This window comes from Zingiber officinale, chromosome 10A (assembly GCF_018446385.1).
Source record: "Zingiber officinale cultivar Zhangliang chromosome 10A, Zo_v1.1, whole genome shotgun sequence".
Classification (NCBI taxonomy): Eukaryota; Viridiplantae; Streptophyta; class Magnoliopsida; order Zingiberales; family Zingiberaceae; genus Zingiber; species Zingiber officinale.
In genome coordinates, this window is record NC_056004.1 from 37,958,731 (window position 1) to 37,980,897 (window position 22,167).

Below are 22,167 nucleotides of genomic sequence, written 5' to 3' on the forward strand. Positions count from 1 at the left end.
CACCACCTCTGGTTGAGAACTCCGCCGCTGCCTTAGCCACATCCTCCATGTCCTCTGCCTCCTAAAAGGTTCGACCTTGGATGGCATCGTAGAATCCACGGATGAGACTCTTCCCATACGAATGATTGGAGACACTACAAGAAAAAAGCTAATAGACAACGCTTTTAAAGCGTTATCTTTGTACCTGAAAAAGCATTGTTAAAGGCACTGTTGTAAAAAGTCTACTCAACGACAACGCTTTTAAAGCGTTGTCGTTTGTAGCAAAGACAACGTTTTTGCAACGCTTTAAAAGCGTTGTGTATTTTTTGCAAAAACATCATTATTGCAACGCTTTAAAAGCGTTGTTGTTTTTGGCAAAGACAACACTTATGCAACGCTTTAAAAGCGTTGTCTTTTAAAAAAAAATAAAAAAAATCTATTTACAAAATCATTTTTTTATATTTACAAAACTATTAATTTTCTTTTACCATGTCCAGATTCGAATTTGACATATAAAATAGCATTAATTAGCTCAGCTAATAATTTCAAACTCGTACCAAACAATAGAATTCAACTACAAAGTATTAGTATTTACAGGAGAATTCAATTATACACAAAGACTGAATATTTCTATTTCAAAGTAGTTAGTGACATTCAAATTTAAAACAAAAAAAATCACAAAATAGCTAGCCGACCTCGAAGACAACGATATGCATGCTTACTTCTACTAGATATATTGATCAAAATGGATTGACGGCTTGTGATTGGGACAAAACACCTACCACTGTGTATCTGTCACAGAAAACAATACCATCAGTATTATGCAAAAGAAATTTTCGGTGGTAATAGCTGAAAATAAAGGTCATAGTTCACACCATACAATAATTTTTAAGAGAAAAAGAATTAAGCATAAAATAACAGGGAATAGAGCAAACTAAAAATACATGTGCTACTTTGTTTCCGCCATGAAAATATAGCAAAAAGAATAGCATAATTGGAGATGCTAGGGAAACCACTGTGAGACGTAAATACATAATTAGAGATGCAGTGCAAAAAGAACAACATATATTTCATTTGAGTTCTTACACATGAACTAAAGTCGAAATCAACATATGTTCTGATTTCTTTGGTTTGCAGAACTTGTAGCTTTATCAAACATAATTTGAATTGAAATTTTCCAATAGAAAATGTAGTTTTCCGATGTACTAAACTATACATATAAAATATGGCTTTGATTCTAGAGTACAAAGAAAGGATTTAAAAATTCAACATGTCAACATGAAGGTAGCAAAAAATCATTTTTGAACCAGTAAACATGGTATTTTCTACAAGATATTGAAGCCGACTCTTGGATATTACCTGCCCTTTGATCGAGCATCTAGAAGTTGATGAGTTCTGTCAGTCATATTTTGTTTGACCTGAAAAGGTAGGACAATCCCAAATTCATATTCCTATACTCATCTGATGTTTTTGGGCCATCAAGAAGGTAATGAACTTACATAAACTTTAACTAAAACAAGGTAATAAACTTACATAAACTTGAATGCACCTACTCATAAATTTGATCTTGTATACATTCTGCCAACTCCGATCGCACCTCATCAATTTCTTCTCGAGAATACTCCGCTTCTGTAAACTGTGAACATTAATGAAAAAAAAATCAACATTGACTTTGCAAATTTTAAATAGTTTATTTCAAATAATTTGAGACATAAGCAAGAAAACATTACTATAGATAATTTCAACTTCTTCAACAATTTGTCTCATAAATCGCATCACATAATAACCATATTGTTTGGCATCTTGTTGTCGAGGAGCCTATGTTAATTAGAGACAAATTAATAATGATAAACATACACATTAAAATATATGTTATATATAATTACACATACCTTTACTATTTCTCACTTGTATCTAATGTGTACTAGAAGCCTCATTATGAAGCACCAATTGCTTTGAAGCATTATCTACGGGTAGATTATCCTCCAAATCATTTGTGTTGGGGTCTTCCAAAGAACTATGGAGTTTGGTAGTTAACTTCTGCGATGATCTAGCTTGTTTCTTTTTAAATTTCGGAGAAACAGCACCAAGATGAGACTTCATCCAAAATAATAAATTCACAATCAGAATAACTAGCAATTATTATACAAACAATAGCAAATGGTGTCAGACTAGAAAAGCAGAAAATCCAAATTATTTATAGAATAACTAAATGATGTAAGTTAATCAGATCAGACATTTTCTCAATCTTCCTAAAGGTAGCTGAGATATACACTAGAGAACAAATCCACTAGACTCAGCATCCCTTATTGGGTTCCTGTTTTTGGTCATCCTGGTTGCCGTCTCAAACTCAATAGCCACCATCCTCACCTTCCCCATTGAATATGTATTCCTAATGGAACTGAGAAGCTTGAAACCTCCTGATGCAGCTATATACTGCTGGAGGATGTACTGTGCTGATGAAGTCTCCTGCCACAACAAGTTAAAGAACAAATGCTAGAAAGCTATGTTTAACAAGGAAAATATGAGTTGAAAAATAGGATGAATTTATCAAATTATGAAAGGAAATGTGTCATGTATTTTTATTATCAAATCCTACAAATAGGAATTTTACTTGAGGAACCGGAGAATGTAAAAGTCAACACGATTAGCATTTCATCATACAAGTTGCATTACCGCGATTAAAATAACCATAGTAAATCATGTGAAATATGATATTATTACCACCTAGATATTGTTAAATACTCACAACCTTCAGAATTGCCATAGTAGCCCTTTTCAATCTTCAGAATGTAAGGTCACCAATGGCGGAAATGACTTGTGCCGATCCTAAGCCATCAGCGGATGCGTGGTTGAACCTTAGACCAATGAGGAACCCACCACATGTGAACTTAGTAACCTGTTGTTTTAATGCAAGCACCAAAGTTACTTAGGAGCAGATAACCGCAGCATTGCAACATCCAATTGATCCTATTATTCTCTATGATGAAGCAGAAGTCATACTTAAAGCTACGAGAGCTAGTTACACAAATGGTAATCTCCATGATTGAGGCATAAATATATTAATGTAAGCATGGTCTGATTTCTTTTCTAGCATCAATGTGGATTCTTGTTGAAGAAGATAAGCATAAATTGGAGACAAGAACAAGACATGAGTTTCAACTACTCGAGTCTGCAATGCTAGTCGAAAATACTCTAGCTCTTGTTCTGGCAAAGAGAATGTCTGAATTTGAATGCAGAAACTAAGTTGATTTAGAGCTAACGTTATTTTTTTTCTCTTTTCTAAAAACAAAATTCCAAAACAGGATATATTTACGAGTAAATCTTGATGATATATTAGAGAAGTTGGATGATTTGGATAATCTCTCAATTAAGACTACAAGGTTGAACTTAGATGGTTCGTTCAACAGAACTAATGGTTCGTTGAGGAAGAAAAGAACAAGCTAGTCATCAAACCAGCTAGGTTCCACTATTCTTGTCATTTCTTCAAAAACCTTACTGCTGCAGTTTCAATGTTCCAGCGGTGGATAACCACTGTTTCAACATATTATCATTAAGGATGACAATGTAACTTAGATTGAAATTTAGGATGAGTTATGAACTTTGACCCGATCGAAGTCCTTCTTGCTTCCAGATATAGAACTAAAGATCCAGGGGTTTGAATCTTTCTAGCAACAGATCGATTTGAGAAGCAAACTAGTAACAGATCTGGAGCATTCAAGTGAATCAAACAAAGATTTCAGGTTATTCAATTTCTATTCCGCTTGATCTAGCAAGAATGAAACCGCGGGTTTGTACAGTCTTAAATTGCGTTGGCTCTCTATTTTTTTTTTCATTTCTAAATACAATAAAATTGCTTACCTGAATCATCATCAAGGTATTGGTAGGACTGGTCTCGAGTTCGGTGTAGGGTAGGATGTCGTTCTGCTCGAGCATCATGGGGCGCTCCAGATAGTTGACGTCGGCGAGGCTGCAGTTGGCGGAGGCGGCCACGAACTAGATGCCCTCCCCGGTGCACTCGATCCGGGGCTCGCAGCCTTCCGGCTGCACGATCCGGTCGGCGATCGGGTAGTACGGGACCAGGGCCCAGGCCAGCGCCTCGCGGATGACCTCGGCGGGGTTTTGGCCGTGCTTGTAAATGTGGAGGGAGTCGACGAGGCCGCGATGGGTTGGGTATCGTCCGATCCAGTCGAGCGTCAGCGATCCGGAGGCGTCGGCTCCGCCGGCCGGACGTAGCCCTCAGAAGTCTTCGTGACGGTGAAGGCCATGTGCTCCGCCGCGGGCTCTCCGACCTCGGCCTTCCCCACGACCGTGATGGAGAAAGCCCCCTCGCAACCTCCTCCCTTAGCACCGAGAAGAATCCTTGCTTCTTCTCCATCCTCCGTACCGCTTTCCACCTTTGCAAACCCTAACAAAAAAAAAGACGAAACGAGGATGAATCGGCTTAAACAAATCCCCCCAGGCCGTCAATAACAATTTGCTTCGACAAACTAGAGCAAGACAAAGACCGAGCTACAAATATCGATCTTCCAAAGAGCAGGCCAAGTGCGGAGGCGGCGATCCAAGAGCGGAGTGATTAGGGCATTTGCTATTTGACGAAGAGGTGAAGAAATTTAGAGGAGAGGAGGTTCGCGTAGAGGAGTTCGCCGGAGGGGTTTGCTGGAGAGGAGTTGGATGGAGAGGACGTGAGAGGAGGAGTTGGAAGGAGAGGGCGTGAGAGGGGTTCAGGAAGATAGGCATGAGATGAGGAGTTGTGAGAGGGGTTCGGGAAGATAAGCATGAGATGAGGAGTTGTGAGAGTGAAACCTAAGGGTACTTGATCCAACGGTTTGTATTATCCCAGATTTAGATGAGGGTTTAATAGTACACAACGCTTTTTAAAAATCGTTGTCGTAGACACTAAAAAAATGCTAATAGACAACGCTTTTCAAAAAACGTTGTCTTTGACCCGTAAAAATCACTAATAGACAACGGTTTTTAGAAAAGCGATGTCTATTAATAAGAAAATAATGAAATAGACAACGCTTTTCACTAAAAGCGTTGTTAAAAAAAATAGACAACGCTTTTTATAAAAAGCGTTGTCGTTTAAGTATTGTAGAATCCCAATTTTCTTGTAGTGAGAAGCCATCCCTCAAGTCAGAGTCCCCCCTCCACAATACATTGTTGTGTTTGGGAATCGACCTTGCTACAAAAGAAATCAGGGGCAAAGGAACATTTTTTATACCGTCAAAACCTTTTTTTCCGAAGAGGCCATCTATGAGGACTCGCATCGCTAGGCATTGAAGAACATAAGGGCCTTGTGGAGTGTGAGGGTGTAGCTATCCTGTGGCGACTTTGGGCAATGATGAGCGGAGCAAGGAAGGCGGAGTACGACAGAGATGAAGGCGAAGCACGGAGGTAGAGAGGGAGGAAGAGCACGGAGGCGGAGCGCGGAAGGTTTCGACAGAGAGGAAGGGTTTCGGCGGAGAGGGAGTAAGGCTCGCGACAGAAAAATTTTGACGAAGAGGGAGTCGTGGGTGTCTTTAGGGATTTGGCCGAAGAATTCGGCTAAGAATTTTAAGATTTAAAAATAAAAAAAACTAAAGATGATTAATGTTTCAGGTTAACAACATCGTAAATAATATTTATTGACAGCGTATATTTTTTTGCACGTCGTCATTAATATTAGTATAATAATATTAATAGTGCACTCTACATGCCGTTAATATTACATTTTAACAGCGCACTCTGCACGCTGTAGAAAAGTTTATTGATAGTGTACTTTTTTTGCATGCCGCCATTTGTATAAATATTATACTATCTGCAGCGCACATAATTGGGCACGCTATGAAACTATTATTAACAGAGCACTCTAACCACGCGCCGTTGATGATGCGCTGCGGAAAGTCATATTTGTTGTAGTGGTTGCATATGCTAGTGATATAGATTTCATATGCTATGATATGCTGCATATGTTTGAAATATGGTTGTTGCATGTGTTTGACATTTTCATTCATGTTATTGGTATGTATATGTTATATATGTTGCTCATGTGATTGTGAGCAACACTATTATAGATCTCTATTTATTTATGTCCATTATTCTATACTTGGTGGATCAGATTGGGTATATGCATTTATTATGTTCTTGCGGTTATTTATGTTGATATTACCCGTGCGACTATATACCTTTGATCTCCTTACACTTAGTTCATACACTATCTTTTATTATCGGCTGAGTCATTTGGACTCACTATCCTATTATGTTCTTCTTTCCTCAGGTAGCAGATAAAGGATATGTGGAGTCACTTTGAGGTCCTATCTGCTAGTCTCATATTATGTCGAGAGTTTTCTATTTTACTTTATATTGCATTTCTCTTGTACTTTGGTTTCTGAACTCGTTCGTTTAAAGATTGTCTTTGTGTTTTAATTTTGACCTTGGTTGGTACTTTATCTTAGTCATACTACTTGTTATGTTTTAAGCCGTACTAGCACACAAACTATTCAGTTTACATTTGAGTGGATTTTATATAGCTTTACATTTGACAATTGGATATTGTTACTTTACGTGGTTTATACCAGCTATGTGGTCTTGTCACGAGGGGGTACCGTCTGTTTCATCGAATAAATATACCTTCGGGGCATGACATGTAAAATTCTAGAATCATTTGAATTGGATTCATATGATACATGTGCTTTGTTGCTTAAAAGACAAGATAACTAAGTTACCTTTTAGGGACAAGGTGAATGAGAGAATGACATATTGGGCTCTATACATATCTATGTATGTGTCCTCATGTCAACCTTTGTACTAAGAGATTATAACTACTTCATTACCTTCATCAATAATGACTCATGATTTGAGTATGAGTATTTATTAAAATAGAGACCTTTCAAAAGTTCAAAGAATTTAGACATGAAGTAGAGAAACATTAGGTAAAGGTATTAAAATACTTCAATCAGATCGAGGTGGTGAATACATAACCCAAGAATTTCAAGATTATCTTGGAGACAATGGGATATTATCTTAGTGGAGTCTACCTTATATGCTACAATATAATAGTGTGTCTAAAAGACAAAACAAAACCTTGTTAGATATGGTTAGGTCGATGATGAATCATACAAGTCTTCCCAATGACTTTTGGGGTTATGCACTTGAGTCAACTATTTACTTGCTAAATAGAGTCTTGACTTAGCCAGTCTCTACTGCTCCATTTGAGAAATGGACTAGTAAAAACCCCTCATTTATCTTATTTAAAGATATGAGGTTGTTCTGCTTATGTGAAGAGAACTGTATCAGATAAGCTAGATACTAAGTCTGGTAGGCGTCTATTTGTTGGTTACCCTATGGAAACTAAGGGTTACAAATTCTATCATCCCTTAAAACAAAAGATATTTGTTTCAAAGCATGCTGTATTTTTAGAGAAAGAGTTTATCTGGTAGAAAAATAGTGGGAGTAAGGTTGAACTAAGATAGTTCAAGTGACTCCAGATGCCTAATTAGAACCATAATTAATTACTCATTGGGATGAGGTAATAGCTAAACTTATTGTTACACCACCTCTTCATAGATCTAGTAGGACACGTTTAATTTCTAAGAGATATGGATTTCTTATAAATGAATTGAGAGACACATTTCTCATTGAGGATGAGGAGCCTACTAGTTATGAAGAAGTTTTGAATAGTTTAAAAATGGTCTCATGGTTTGAAGCCATGAAATCGAAAATGGATTCTATGTATGAAAACTAAATTTGGAACTTGGTGGACCCACCTGAAGGTATAACACCTATTGGGTGCAAGTGGGTTTTAAAGAGAAAATCAACATGGATGTTAATTTGATTGCCTACAAAGCAAGATTGGTGGAGAAAGACTATCGTCAAAAATATGATATTGACTATGATGAAACCTTCTCACTAGTGGATATGTTTAAATTCATTTGGATACTCCTAGCGATAGTAGCTCATCATGATTATGAGATATGACAAATGGATGTCAAAATAACTTTCCTTAACAGAAAACTATTCGTCGATGTGTATATGATACAACAAAAAAGTTTTCACATCTACTCACAAAAATAAAGTATGTAAGTTTCAACGGTCCATTTATGCACTGAAGTAAGCATTAAGGAGTTGGAATATCCTCTTTAATGAGGTAATCAAAGAGTTTAATTACTCACAAAATTCAAATGAACCTTGTGTGTACATGAAAGTTAGTGGGAGTGAAGTCGTGTTCCTAGTATTATATGTTGATGACATATTGCTTATAGGAAACGATGTGTCCGTTCAATAGTCAGTTAAAGTTTGGTTATCTAAGATATTCTTAATGAATGACAAGAGAGAACCAACTTATATTCTTGGGATTAAGATCTATAGAGATAAATCAGAAAGGTTGTTTGGTCTTTCGCAGTATATATATATATAAAGTATTAAAGCAATTTAGCATGGAAGAATCCAAGAAAGGTTATCTTCCCATGATATATGGGATTGGGATTAGCCTTTCGAAGTCTATATACCAGAAGCACACAAGAAGAGAGGATTTACATGAGTCAGATCCCATATGCGTCAGCTATATGATCAACCATGTATGTTATGTTTTGTATGAGGCCCAAAATATCAAAGCTTTGAGTTTCATGAGTATGTATCAATAAGATCCAAGCATGGATCACTAGGTGACTATCAAGGCAATCCTTAAGTACTTGAGAAGAACTAACGATTTATTCTTGGTATATGAGGAGGGTGATATGATTATACGTGGATATACTGATGCTAATTTTCAGATGAACAAGGACGATTCTAAGTCCTAGTCTGGATATGTATTCACCTTAAATGGATGCACAATAAATTGGAAAGATTCCAAGTAAGAAACCATTATAGATTCTACCACTGAGGCATAATAAATTGCAGTTTCTAAAGTAGCAATGGAAGTGATTTAGATTGAGAAGTTCGTCATTGAACTTGGATGAGGTTCTGAGCATTATAAAGCAGTATCATCAATGAAGCCATTAACCAGGCCAAGGAACCTAGGTTTCATCAATGATCTAAATATGTGCTTCACCACTATCATATGATCAAGGGGATTATAAGTAGAAATAAAATATAAATTGAGAAAATTTCTACCGAAAGAAACCTAGCAGATCCTTTGAAAGAACCTCTACTTTAAAATAAGTTTGAGAGTCATGTAGAAGCCTGTGGTATTGGATACCAAGTCAATTGACATTAGTCTAAGTGGAAGTATATTATATTTGAGAGATGTTCTAAGGTAATCGCCTTATAAAATATACTATTTATTGGATAAATAAAGATTCACTATTTGAGTGTACATTCTTTATGTATATGATTGGATCTTAAACTCATTTAATAAATATTCACAATACGATTCATAGCATGAAAGAACTTGTGATTAGATCACAACTAGTGAGTATTTCTACATGTACAATTATGAATATATTAAAATATTTTCTAGTTGATGAATTGATGAGTTCGAACATCATTAATTCTAAGAGACTAGCATGTGTTATACTCCTTGATTTATCTAAGTAGCTACTCCTTATTGGATGGAGCTATTGAGATGTCGAGAGTTAAATGTGAATGCTAGTTAAAGGTAACTAGTTCATTAGAGTAACCTGCCATGAGACTTCATATGGTTCTATACATATATGAATATGTTAATGAAGATCTTATTACAACCTAACTGCAAGTTTCCTTTGACTTGAGATATTCAAGTCATCTTGGTCATGAAGACTTATACTTTGACATCTTAAATAAGTATCTCCTTGGAGATGTAAATCTAAGATGATTGGGTATAAGTCAAATTATCCGAAGGTATTTGGATAACCCATAGAGGATTCACTGCTCCTTACAAAAGGAGATGTATACCATAGGTTTCTTGTTAGGATTATTACTCGAAGATTTTGGTCAAAGCAGTACATGTCAAGAGTATGGTATTCTTGGATATATTTTTGAGTAATTTAAATCTACAGGATAAGAAAGTATAACTTGAGCTTGGTGTGTTGTAATCAGCCTAGTGGGAACTACACATAGACCATGTCTTGAACCAAGTGGGTATAAGCCAAGTGAAAGGAACTAGACACGACTCAATGTAATTGCTAAAGGGTTTAGAAGTGGTTCTACAATCAATTGTGATTTTCTGATTAATTAGGGATCATGATGTAATATTAGGTGTCACTCATGATCAATCCATAATTAATGGTTAATTATGGATGACCAATATATATCAAGAACTTATGAGGTCACACATACTACGAGTATATCCTAGAGATATAAAACGAGTTTGAGAATTAGATTCTCAGATCAAAAGAGTTTGAGTTTGGTTGGACCAGATGAATGGATAATATTGAAAGAGTTTGGCACAATGAAAGGTCGGATGGGCCACATCTTTTAAAGATGAATTGGACCCTCTTTGGTTTAATTATAAACTAAAATGGCTTGGTTATAATTAAAGATGGTTTGGTTATTGAACCAAGGTGGTTTGGTTTAGAACAAAAGTGTTTTGTTGTTAAACCAAGATGGTTTGGTTTTAAACCAAACTTAAGGATAACGGATATGGTTTTGGGTTAGAGGGTAAGGGTTTTGGATTTTTCTATTCAAATCCGATAGAGAATTTATATAAAGATAAAGAAATGAGAGAAAAGTAGTTGAAACCCAAAACATAATTGGATTAAGTTTAAGCTCTCTTTCTCCTCTTCTCCTTTCTAGCCACCGATCACAAAAAGGGAAGAGGAACTCCTCTTACACCACCATCCAAGCATCCACCAGCAGGAACTATTTTGGCAAATCCTCTATTGCTAGTAGCAAGGATAGCAGCATCCCCTCCGCCACCGGTAGTGAAGGTTCTGTCCAAAATAGAAGCTCTAGTTAGAATTTGTTGCCATCCATGGGTGCTGGCACTGACACTAAGTTTACTACTCTGGTAGAAGAGGCAGCAAGGTCATCGACAGAAAGGGAGTTACTGCCGTCCAGACCAAATGCTGGTAGAAATAGTTCTGTCGGTTGTCTCCCTTTGAGCCGCTGGTTGAAATGCTGTGCTGCTAGACCTGCTGCTTCGGTAGCAAGGTTGCTATTGCCCAGAAGTCACTATGAGCAAAGGTTGTGCTGCTTAGCCCTTTTCTGACCTTTAAACAACAACCATACTATTTTCGTTCACCTCGCTTGGTACCGCCGGGTTGCCTTGTTCCACTGCGTACCAAGTCTAGCCATGACCCCTCTCTTGATCATTATGTCTCCCCCCTTCAGCTAGTATTGAGTGGAGACATGACTCATTACTTAGCGAAGTCTCCTTGAGGATAAATCGGCGTGGATATGAGTAGAGGCAAGCCTCATTACGCTTTCTTGTTGATTCCGATGAAGGCTAGCCTTGTGAGGCTAGCAAATGATATCTACAAGGTTTAATAACGAACTCGCAAGTATAATTTAATTGTTGTAAAATTTTATATTGCGGTTATGTCTGGCATGCTGTATCTTGTATACGTGTGATGCATGTATTGTAATAAAGTAGTTTATTATTTTTATTTCTGCTGCGCGTTTTATAAAACATGTTCTATGCATGCATCTGTCGAGCTCCCCAACACTATTCACTCAAGAAAACATAGTCAATTTATTGACTCAATCGATTGTTGTAAGCCAGTCTATCGCTATGATAGATTCAAAAAGATTTTGTGCTTTCCAAAATAGGCCCCCAATCGATTGAACCAATCAACTTCTTTCGTCCAATTGATTACACCAATTGATTGTCCAAGCCTAGGCTCCCAATCGATTGAATCGATTGCTTTGGGCTAATCGATTACACTAATTGATTACCTAACCCTAAACTTTAAATTTAAGTTTAGGGTTCTTTTATCTAACATCTAGTCATCCGTGGTTTGTTGAGACTTCCCATTACCTAGAATCCAGTTAACCTTGACCCACTAGAGCTTCTTCACCAAGTGTCTGATCTTCCTTGATCCAGTTAGACTTTCTTCTTGCCAACCTTCATGTTGGTCTTTCGGTCACCTCCTTGATCCACTTGGACTTTTCCCTTACCAACTTCTCATCAGATTTTCGATCACCAAGTACCCGGTCCTCCTTAACCCACTTGGACTTTTCTCTTGCCAACCTCCGGTTGGACTTCCAAAGTTATGTATCCGATTTTTCTTGACCCACTTGGACTTTTTCCTGATCAACTTCCTGTTAGACTTCCCAAGTCAAGTATCTAGTCCTCCTTGACCCACTTGATTTCTCTCTAACATATTATCAAACATCAAAATCTAAACTTGAGCCAACCCAAGCTTAGTCAATTTGGTCAACCTTGACCCGAGGTCGATTGCACCAATAAAGCCCTGACCCGACATTGCCCATTCCTTATCGAGTCATGAAGGGTAGGATCGATCAAAGCTTTGATCCTATTTACAACTTATATATTGGAACAAAAGATGATATCACTACAAAAAAGCGCAATTTGGGACAAATTTTACAATGATTTTTTAAAAAAATTGTCATAAAATGAATTTGTAACAAAAGGCGTGATGAAAATTATTTCATCACGAATAAGCCTTCAGCAAATTCTGCGACAAAATAATATAAATTTGTCACCAAATCTGTGACAATTATTCATTGCTAAAATCATTGTAAATTTGTGACAAAATAAAATTCATTGCATAATTTCATAATCTCAAAATTGTGATAAATTCAAGTATTCATCATAAATCTGCGACAAATCCTATTATTCGTCATAGATTTGCAACGAATACCCAAATTCATCGCAAATTTATGATAAATAGTAATTTACAATTCATCCCAAAATATATTTTCTTTTTCACAGAACCTACCCATTTATGCATTTTATCATGTATACAAATATAACCACAACCTGTTTATTTTAGATAAATATGCAAATGAATACACACCACATCATATTAATATAACAACAACTTTCCATCGGTAGCCCTAGGTGATGGAAAGTTCTAGCTGCGGTTAGGCAGGTGGAAAACCCTAGAGGGAGGTAACCCTAGGTCCTAGGGGGTGGTAACCCTAGGTTATGGAAAACCCTAGGGGGAGGTAATCCTAGGTCCTAGGGGTGGTAACCCTAGGTTATAAAAAACCCTAGGGGTGGTAACCCTAGTTCTTAGGGGGTGGTAATCCTAGGCGAAAAGTTCAGTTGGTCTAGAGGACTGGTTTGGCAATAAGTAACTTCTCCTGAGAGGAGTAGGTGAGGATGCGTTCCCTGTTGAGGGAACAGTGGGCATCGGTTCGATCTAGGATTTTCGGAGGAAATCCTAAATCAGAACTAGACAGTTCGAAGGTTGTTAAGTTAATGATTTATATATGTTAGGACCGAAAAGTAGCTAGAGGGGGGGGGGGTGAATAGCTCTTCGCGTGCTCGTTGCTTGGCGTTGCTTGTTTCTTCAAGGATGCGCAGCGGAAATACAAAGAAACAAATACAAACACGCTAACACTTGGATTTTACTTGGTATCCACCTCCAAGGGAGGTGACTAATCCAAGGATCCACACAACGCACGCACCCTCCACTAATGAAACTCTCCTTTATGGTAACTACCAAGGGCGGAGAAGCCCTACAAGACTCAATACAAGAAGAAGAAAGGGTAGTAAAGAAATACAAGCTTACAAGCTTACAATGAGTGGACAAACCCTAACCCTAGTTTCTTCTTCTTGCTTTGATCCGCCTTGACTTGGAAGAGCCTCCAAGAACCTTCAAGAACTGGTGATCTCGAGCTTGAGAAGAGCTGTGGAGGAGCTGGTGAAGATCTGAAATGAATCTATGAAGTGATACCGAAGACAACGCTCGCCTGCGGCTCAAATACGACGCAACGGTCGGATCCCAATCGATTCGATTATTCCCAATCGATCGGGGAGGCTTTGGATCGATCCACGGATCGATCCAGAGCGCCTCTGTGCTATGGAAAAACGCCTGGATCGATCCACGGATCGATCCAGCGCTTATCGCGCGAAGCAGCAGCGTCCCAATCGATCCACTGATCGATTGGGACCTCTGGATCGATCCACTGATCGATCCAGAGGCTTTCTGTTCGCTGGGAAAGGTCTGGATCGATCCAGAGCCTGGATCGATCCACTGATCGATTCAGAGCTTGGTTTTTGCCTAAAACCAAGTCCCAAACCTCCCAAACCAACATCCGGTCAAACTTAATCTGTTGGTACGTCATGCCTAGCATCTAGTCACTCCCTTGACCTGCTAGGATTCCCTCACCAAGTGTCCGGTCAATCCCTTTGACCCACCTGGACTTTTCTTTCATGCCAAGTATCCGGTCACTCTCTTGACCTACTTGGATTTTCACCTAGCTTCACTCACTAGGGTTTTCAATCTGCCTAGCTTCACTCACTAGGTCTTTCACCTGGCTTCACTCACCAGGATTTTCATACTGCCTAGCTTCACTCACTAGGACTTTCACCTGACTTCACTCACCAGGATTTCCATCTGCCTAGCTTCACTCACTAGGACTTTCACCTGTCTTCACTCACCAGGATTTCCATCCAGTCAGGTATACCTACTTGACTCTTCTTCATTAACACTGATCAGTCCCTGATCAGAATCTCCCCATATGAACAACTGCACCTGCATTGTCCATGTGTCTACATGTATTGTCAAACATCGAAACTATGACCAAGACTCAAGCTTGGTCAAACCAGTCAACCTTGACCTAAGGGGTATTCCACCAACAATCTCCCCCTTTTTGATGTTTGACAATACCTTTAAGTTTGGACCATTCTGAGTTAAGCTATTCTCATAGCCTTAACTCCATTCATGCCAAGGTATGAATGTTGGTTCCCTTCATTCTCCCCCTATGACCTCCCTCATAGGTAATGAAGGTCTAACTTAAACCACACATTCTCCTTCTATTGGCACACATCAACCCATCTTTGAGCACACATCAACTCGTGCCTCAATTTTGGGCACTCTTCAACAAATGCCCCATTGTTGAAAACTCTCCCCCTGAAGAGTTGCTCATCGTTGTTCACAACTTCACTCGTTGTGACCAACACGATAATGAAGGACCCAGTCCCTTAATTTTCAAATAATGCTCGCTCTGGAGCATTAACATGGTCTAATGACCCAAATGAAGGTCTCATACCCTTCATTTATCCTTAACCCTACATTCGTCCTCAATGTAGGCTAATGCCCATCCTTGAGCATTATCCACTTTAACGGAAGGTTAACCACCTTCCAAGGTTTATGAAAAATAATTTTCATGCCTTTAAAGAGTCCCTCCCCCTAAAAACATGGTGGTAACTTCTGTCATTGCACCAACAATGACCTGGATTCCCTAAAACTTTAGGAAACCCTATTGTAGAAGTTTTGAGGTTCAAATATTCAAAATCTGAAACAAACCTCAACCTAAACTTCAACTTAGCCTTCCTTAAGCAATCCATCCTTGTTTTCACATGAAAACACCCTTTTTATGTATACACATGTATTTTTAGGGGTTTGGAAAGGTTATCTAGATTAAATTAGGTTTAAAGATGCTGAAATCAGGCTTTCCCAGCCAAAATCAGCAACTTGGATTGATTGGAGTTGGGTTCCAATCGATTGGACCTTTCTGATTCTATCCACTGATCGATTCAGACTTCCTGGATCGATCGGCTGATCGATCCAGTGAGCTTCTGCTCGCGGGAGACTTGCCTTCTGAATCGATCCACAGATCGATTCAGGCACTCCAATCGATCCATGGATCGATCGGAGCTCTGATAGTAGCTGAATTTCAAAATCAGCCAACTTCAGAAACCCCTAGAAAATTCTACAAAAATTCAAAAATCATGAAATTTCGTGTAGGCATTATTTAGGGCATATACTATCAAGGAAAAATAGTTTTCTATGAAAATACTTCATATTTTCAAAGATTGACACAAACTTGAAAACTTGCAAAAACTTTAGTGTTTTCTTCAAGTTTGTGTCTAACTATTCAATGGTGATTACTATCAAAAGATAGCCTTCACCAAGGTTTTCCAAAATCATTTTGAAGACATTTTCAAACCAATATCCCACCATGTTCCTTGGGCTTAATGCACATGACTTGTACATTAGCTTTCCCAATGATGGGAAAACACATAACTATGTGTTTTGATGAACTTAAAAACTCAAACGAATGCACCAAATCAACATCTTGAGTTTTGTTCATCATCCTAACATCTCACTTGTATTTAATGTGCACTAAAACACATACAAGTCACCTTATCGTCCTTGTGAGATGTGAGATTTTGGTTTTGCCCTATTCTAGGGATCATGCATATCTATCTAGGCATTTTAGAGATATTAGACATCCACCTAGGATGTCACTTGTTAATAAGTGTTGTTAAATGCCATTTGTCCTTAATTACAAGGAATTAAACTTAATGCATGATTATGTTATGGCATACATCAAAAGGAAATAATTTTTCAAAAGAAAATATTCTATAACTACATGATGTATGAATGTCATGACATGGTATATATTTTTTTTTTTTGGATTTTTCATAATAAAAACATGAATGCAAAAATAGACATGATGTCATGGCATATGATGGGAAAACAATCATGGTAAGTTTTAGCATAAATACAATATACCTAGATTACCTATCTAAGTATCCTTAACCACTTAGCTAAATCAAAAAAAACATAAACCCTAAATCGCCCAATTTCCTTAAGAAAATGCCAAAACCCAACTTGACATTTCTTTAATCTCTTGATTTGTTTATGCCACTTAAAAATTAAGCATATCCTCAAATGTTGGCATATTCCATTTTTCCTCAAGAGTAAAAACATAAATCAAGGCCCGGATCGCCTTAAATTTCTAAGAGAATACCAAAATCCCAACTTGGTATTTCTCTAGGTTCTCTCAATTTATGCCATTTAAGATAAAATCAATTTTTCCACCATTAGGCACATTTTACTCTTCCAAAGAGTAAATAATAATTTCATTTCATTTTCAAAGGTTAACAAAAACCTTGAAAATGCTCGTTGGGTGTCAATTTCTTCAAAGTTAGGTTAACTACCCTTCTTCTTAGAGTTGACACTCTCTAACCCATCTATGGGGTAGAGAAGATGCTCCTAGGAACCCAACACCTATTGGTGCTCCTTGGATGCTCTAGGTACTCACTAGGGATAACTTCCCTAGATACCTTCCTAATGACCTTGTTGGGCTTCTTAGAAGCCTTGGTCACATTTTCTAGGTCAACTCTAGGGATAGCCTCCCTTGTGACCTTGTTAGTGACTTTCTTAGACTTCTTAGAAGTCTTAGTCACATTTATCGCAAAAATACTCTTAGGGATGACTTCCCTAGTATTCTTGGCTTGACCACTGGACCTAGGGTTTGTTCCATAACTATATGGAACTCTATGGTATGAGGGCACATCCTTCTTAGCCTTTGGTTTGTATCCCAACCCTCTATGGCCATTGGATGGCTTTGATTTTCCTAGCCCTAGGTATTTCTCATTTTGCCCTTGTAGGATATTTTCCATCCTCTTTAGGGTCTTTTCCATTTTATCAAGTCTTGACCTCAAGACTTGATTTTCTATCATTAAATCCTTAGGTTTTGGTCCATGAGCATTTTTTGTTCTTGGGCATGTATCTATTATCCTTAGTGTTCCCGCCCAAGTGTCTATCTACCTTCCTAACCTTAGGTTGGGTAGTTTTGGCATGTAGGGCCACATGCTTTTCCTTAAAGCCCTCATGCTTTCTATTCTTATGGTAAATTGCATTAAAATGATAAAAATTTGAACTATCATGCTTTTTACCATAATGTAAAGGGGTAGGCTCAATAAATGTTACCTTCTTCTTTACCTTGGAGGCTTCCCCTTGACTAATGCCTCCTTGAGCCTTGACCATCTTCTTCCCCTTGGGGCATTGACTTCGGTAATGCCCCTTTTGGTTGCACATGAAGCACACAATGTGCTCCTTGCTCCTTTTTGTTCCAGGGATGGTCTCCTTGAGCTTCTCCTTGCCTTTTTGTGCCATTTGGCCCTTTTTCTTGGCTAATTTGGGGCACTTGCTCTTGTAATGCCCATGTTCCCTACATTCAAAGCATATAATATGATTTTTATTATTAATTGAAATATTTATACCTTTGCTTGTAAGGGTGGCATCTTTTCCTCCATTTGATATGAATGTAGAGGCTTCCTCTTGATCCGAAATCGATTTCCCTCCAATTGATTCATCTTGACTTGTGGAGGTGGAAGCTTCTTCATCCTCTTCTTCTCTTGACCCGGATGTGGAGGATTCTCCTTCTTCTTGATCCGGTGTCACCAAGAGTTGCTCCCCCTCAATCCTAGAGGTGGAGGCTTCATCATCTTGAATATGAAACAAGGAGTATGCTCCCTCCTTGTTCCCTTCGATGCATTCCCTTGAGGATGAAACTTCTTCTTGGACTTCTTCTTCGGAGGTTGAGCATCTCTCAACCTTGGAGTCCTCCTCTTGGTCTTGCTCCAAAGAGTCACCCTCTCTGGATACTTCTTGCTCTTGTACAGTGGAGGGGATCTCTTCATGAAACTTGGCCAATTTGCTCCATAAATCCTTTGCATCTTCAAATTCTCCAATTTTGCAAAGGATGGTGCTTGGCAATAAATTTACCAAAAGCTTGGTCACTTTGTCATTGGCCTCGCACCTTTGGACTTGCTCCGAGCTCCATTTGCTTTTCTTGAGAAGCTTGCCCTTGGAGTTTGTTGGAGCTTCAAATCCTTCCATTAGAGCAAACCATTGCTCTATCTCCATCATAAGAAAGTTTTCGATTCTTGATTTCCAAGAATCGAAGCTCGTGGAAGTGTATGGTGGAGCCACCCTCGTGTCGAATTCGAGCCCATCTCGGAATTCCATTGTAGAAGTTGAGCTTTTGAATTTCTTTGACTTTGACAATTTTGCTTCAACTTCTTCACCCTCTAGCTCTTCTTGTTATGCTTGACCCTTCCGGCGATGATTCCGGTGAAGAGCGGTCTTGCTCTGATACCACTTGTTAGGACCGAAAAGTAGCTAGAGGGGGGGGGGGGGTGAATAGCTCTTCGCATGCTCGTTGCTTGGCGTTGCTTGTTTCTTCAAGGATGCGCAGTCGAAATACAAAGAAACAAATACAAACACGCTAACACTTGGATTTTACTTGGTATCCACCTCCAAGGGAGGTGACTAATCCAAGGATCCACACAACGCACACACCCTCCACTAATGAAACTCTCCTTTATGGTAACTACCAAGGGCGGAGAAGCCCTACAAGACTCAATACAAGAAGAAGAAAGGGTAGTAAAGAAATACAAGCTTACAAGCTTACAATGAGTGCACAAACCCTAACCCTAGTTTCTTCTTCTTGCTTTGATCCGCCTCTTGACTTGGAAGAGCCTCCAAGAACCTTCAAGAACTGGCTATCTCGAGCTTGAGAAGAGCTGTGGAGGAGCTGGTGAAGATCTGAAATGAATCTGTGAAGTGATACCGAAGACAACGCTCGCCTGCGGCTCAAATACGACGCAACGGTCGGATCCCAATCGATTCGATTATTCCCAATCGATCGGGGAGGCTTTGGATCGATCCACGGATCGATCCAGAGCGCCTCTGTGCTCTGGAAAAACGCCTGGATCGATCCACGGATCGATCCAGCGCTTATCGCGCGAAGCAGCAGCGTCCCAATCGATCCACTGATCGATTGGGACCTCTGGATCGATCCACTGATCGATCCAGAGGCTTTCTGTTCGCTGTGAAAGGTCTGGATCGATCCACTGATCGATCTAGAGCCTGGATCGATCCACTGATCGATCCAGAGCTTGGTTTTTGCCCAAAACCAAGTCCCAAACCTCCCAAACCAACATCCGGTCAAACTTAACCTGTTGGTACGTCATGCCTAGCATCTAGTCACTCCCTTGACCTGCTAGGACTCCCTCACCAAGTGTTCGGTCAATCCCTTTGACCCACTTGGACTTTTCTTTCATGCCAAGTATCCGGTCACTCTCTTGACCTACTTGGACTTTCACCTAGCTTCACTCACTAGGATTTTCAATCTGCCTAGCTTCACTCACTAGGTCTTTCACCTGGCTTCACTCACCAGGATTTTCATACTGCCTAGCTTCACTCACTAGGACTTTCACCTGGCTTCACTCACTAGGACTTTCACCTGTCTTCACTAACCAGGATTTCCATCCAGTCAGGTATACCTACTTGACTCTTCTTCATTCACACTGATCAGTCCCTGATCAGAATCTCCCCATATGAACAACTGCACCTGCATTGTCCATGTGTCTACATGTATTGTCAAACATCGAAACTATGACCAAGACTTAAGCTTGGTCAAACCAGTCAACCTTGACCTAAGGGATATTGCACCAACAATATATTATCTGATATATGCTAACTCTATTTTACAGGAGACTAACACTTTGTGCAGGGTTAGATTCGACCAGGATCGGTCGACCAAACGTTAGGTTTAGTCGACCGAACCTCCAAGCAGCAAGATCAGAGTTCCAATGAGTGGACCGGGTTTGACCAGGGGATCGATCGACCAAACCAAGGATAAGCGATGATTGATCAGGTCGGGTTGATCAGGATAGAGATCATCAGCTGATCGATCGACGGAATGGCGGGACCAGTCGACCAAACAAAGGCTTATCCGAAGCAGCAAAATCTAGATGGGAAGCAGGGCTGATCCAGGCTAGATTGGTCGACCGAACCAGGGGATCAGTTGACTGATCAGCGATAGTCAAACCTGATCCCAAGATCAGTGGATCTGGATCAAGTCTAGGTTGGCTATAAAAGGAGGGCTCGACCAGTTGCTTCAACAACACAATTTCTGAGATCAAGAACGAACAACCGCTACTCCGACGCTACTCCGACAATCGACGAAAGACTTATATTTCTATTGTTATCGGTAACTTTATTGTATTGCAATTGCACTTAATGTCTGTACCTATTTGCGGATCTATAGTGATTGCCTAATGTAAGCGATCAACGATCGCAGGTTTTGGAGTAGGAGTCGCCACAGGCTCCGAACCAAGTATAAGAAATTGTGTTAGCGTTGCTTGTCTTTTCATTCTTTATACCTCTGCATATTCTGTGTGTTTTCTGAAACAAGTGAAAAAGTAATGAGTGCTATTCATCCCCCCTCCCCCCTCTAGCACATCATCGATCCTAAACATAGAACACATAACAATACAAATACATATCAAACAAACCAACTTAAATCTTTTCAAACAAGTCATCATATCCAACATTCCAAACAAGTCATAATATCCAAATGACAATATCTCATATCAAAATGTCTCAAAATGTCAGAAAGATATAAAAAAAATCATCAACCTCTGGCTACTTGGCAAACACTTCCTTCTCCTTCCAAAAATTTTCTTCTTCATCAAAAAATAAATAAACAAAAAGTATCATTTTTAATAAAAATAAAATCCTATAAACTAGTATAAAATTAAATATGTTGAATTCTTACTTCTTTCGACCTGAATTTCCAACCACCACCTTTCTTGACCTCACTAAACTTGTTCAAAAAAAAAATAACAGTACTAATAAAAAAAATACAAAAATGAAGGATTAACAAATTCAATCAAATAACAAATTTTAAAAATACTAATTAGAAATAACATTCAACCATACACAACAAAATCATGAAGAACCACCACCACCACCACCACCACCATCATCACCATTAGGGGTAGAAACGAGAGGAATCTGACTTGGAACAGAGCTTAACTGAAGATGTTGCATTATGAAGTTTTTTTGTAGGTGTCAATAATTTATTATTGGATCTCTTTCCTTTATTTCATATTTGTTTTGCTCTATTATCCTCTCAAATGGGTAACCTCTTTAGTCAAGTTATGTATATGTGTCGTTACTTCTGTTGGTGTGGAAGAAGATGTATGAGCAACTCTACGAGTTTTGCTCAAAGAATCCATTGCCAATATCCTCCCTCTTTCGGTCTCCTACTCGCCTCTAACCACAAATCCAAATTATTACCAACAGAAGGCTCAGATGCCTCATTATCATCAATAGTACCTAAACTTCTGTGTGCTAGCTTTAGCTCATTATATTTCTTCTGTATTGCAATGAGAAAAATTAAAATAAATTTAAAATAACAATATTTTAGAAAGACGTATAATCTTAATTAGATATAATATAGACACATATAATATAAAGTTAGAATCTAAGTTATAAATTCAGATCCAAGATTAATTCAAACCTTAATTGCTTTAGCTATCTACCTGCTCCAAATCTTGTCTTTTTTTTTTTG

The 22,167-nt window shown here is 38.7% G+C and overlaps 1 long non-coding RNA gene across 1 annotated transcript; it reads right to left on the reverse strand.

Annotated features, from left to right (window-relative positions):
• Positions 1-521: 521 nt before the first annotated feature.
• On the reverse strand, positions 522-4,084 carry LOC122027561. The gene is made up of 3 exons (XR_006124453.1): positions 3,841-4,084; positions 2,732-2,878; positions 522-771 (listed from the first exon to the last, which is right to left on the reverse strand). It is a non-coding gene; the product is annotated as an uncharacterized LOC122027561 (long non-coding RNA).
• Positions 4,085-22,167: the final 18,083 nt, after the last annotated feature.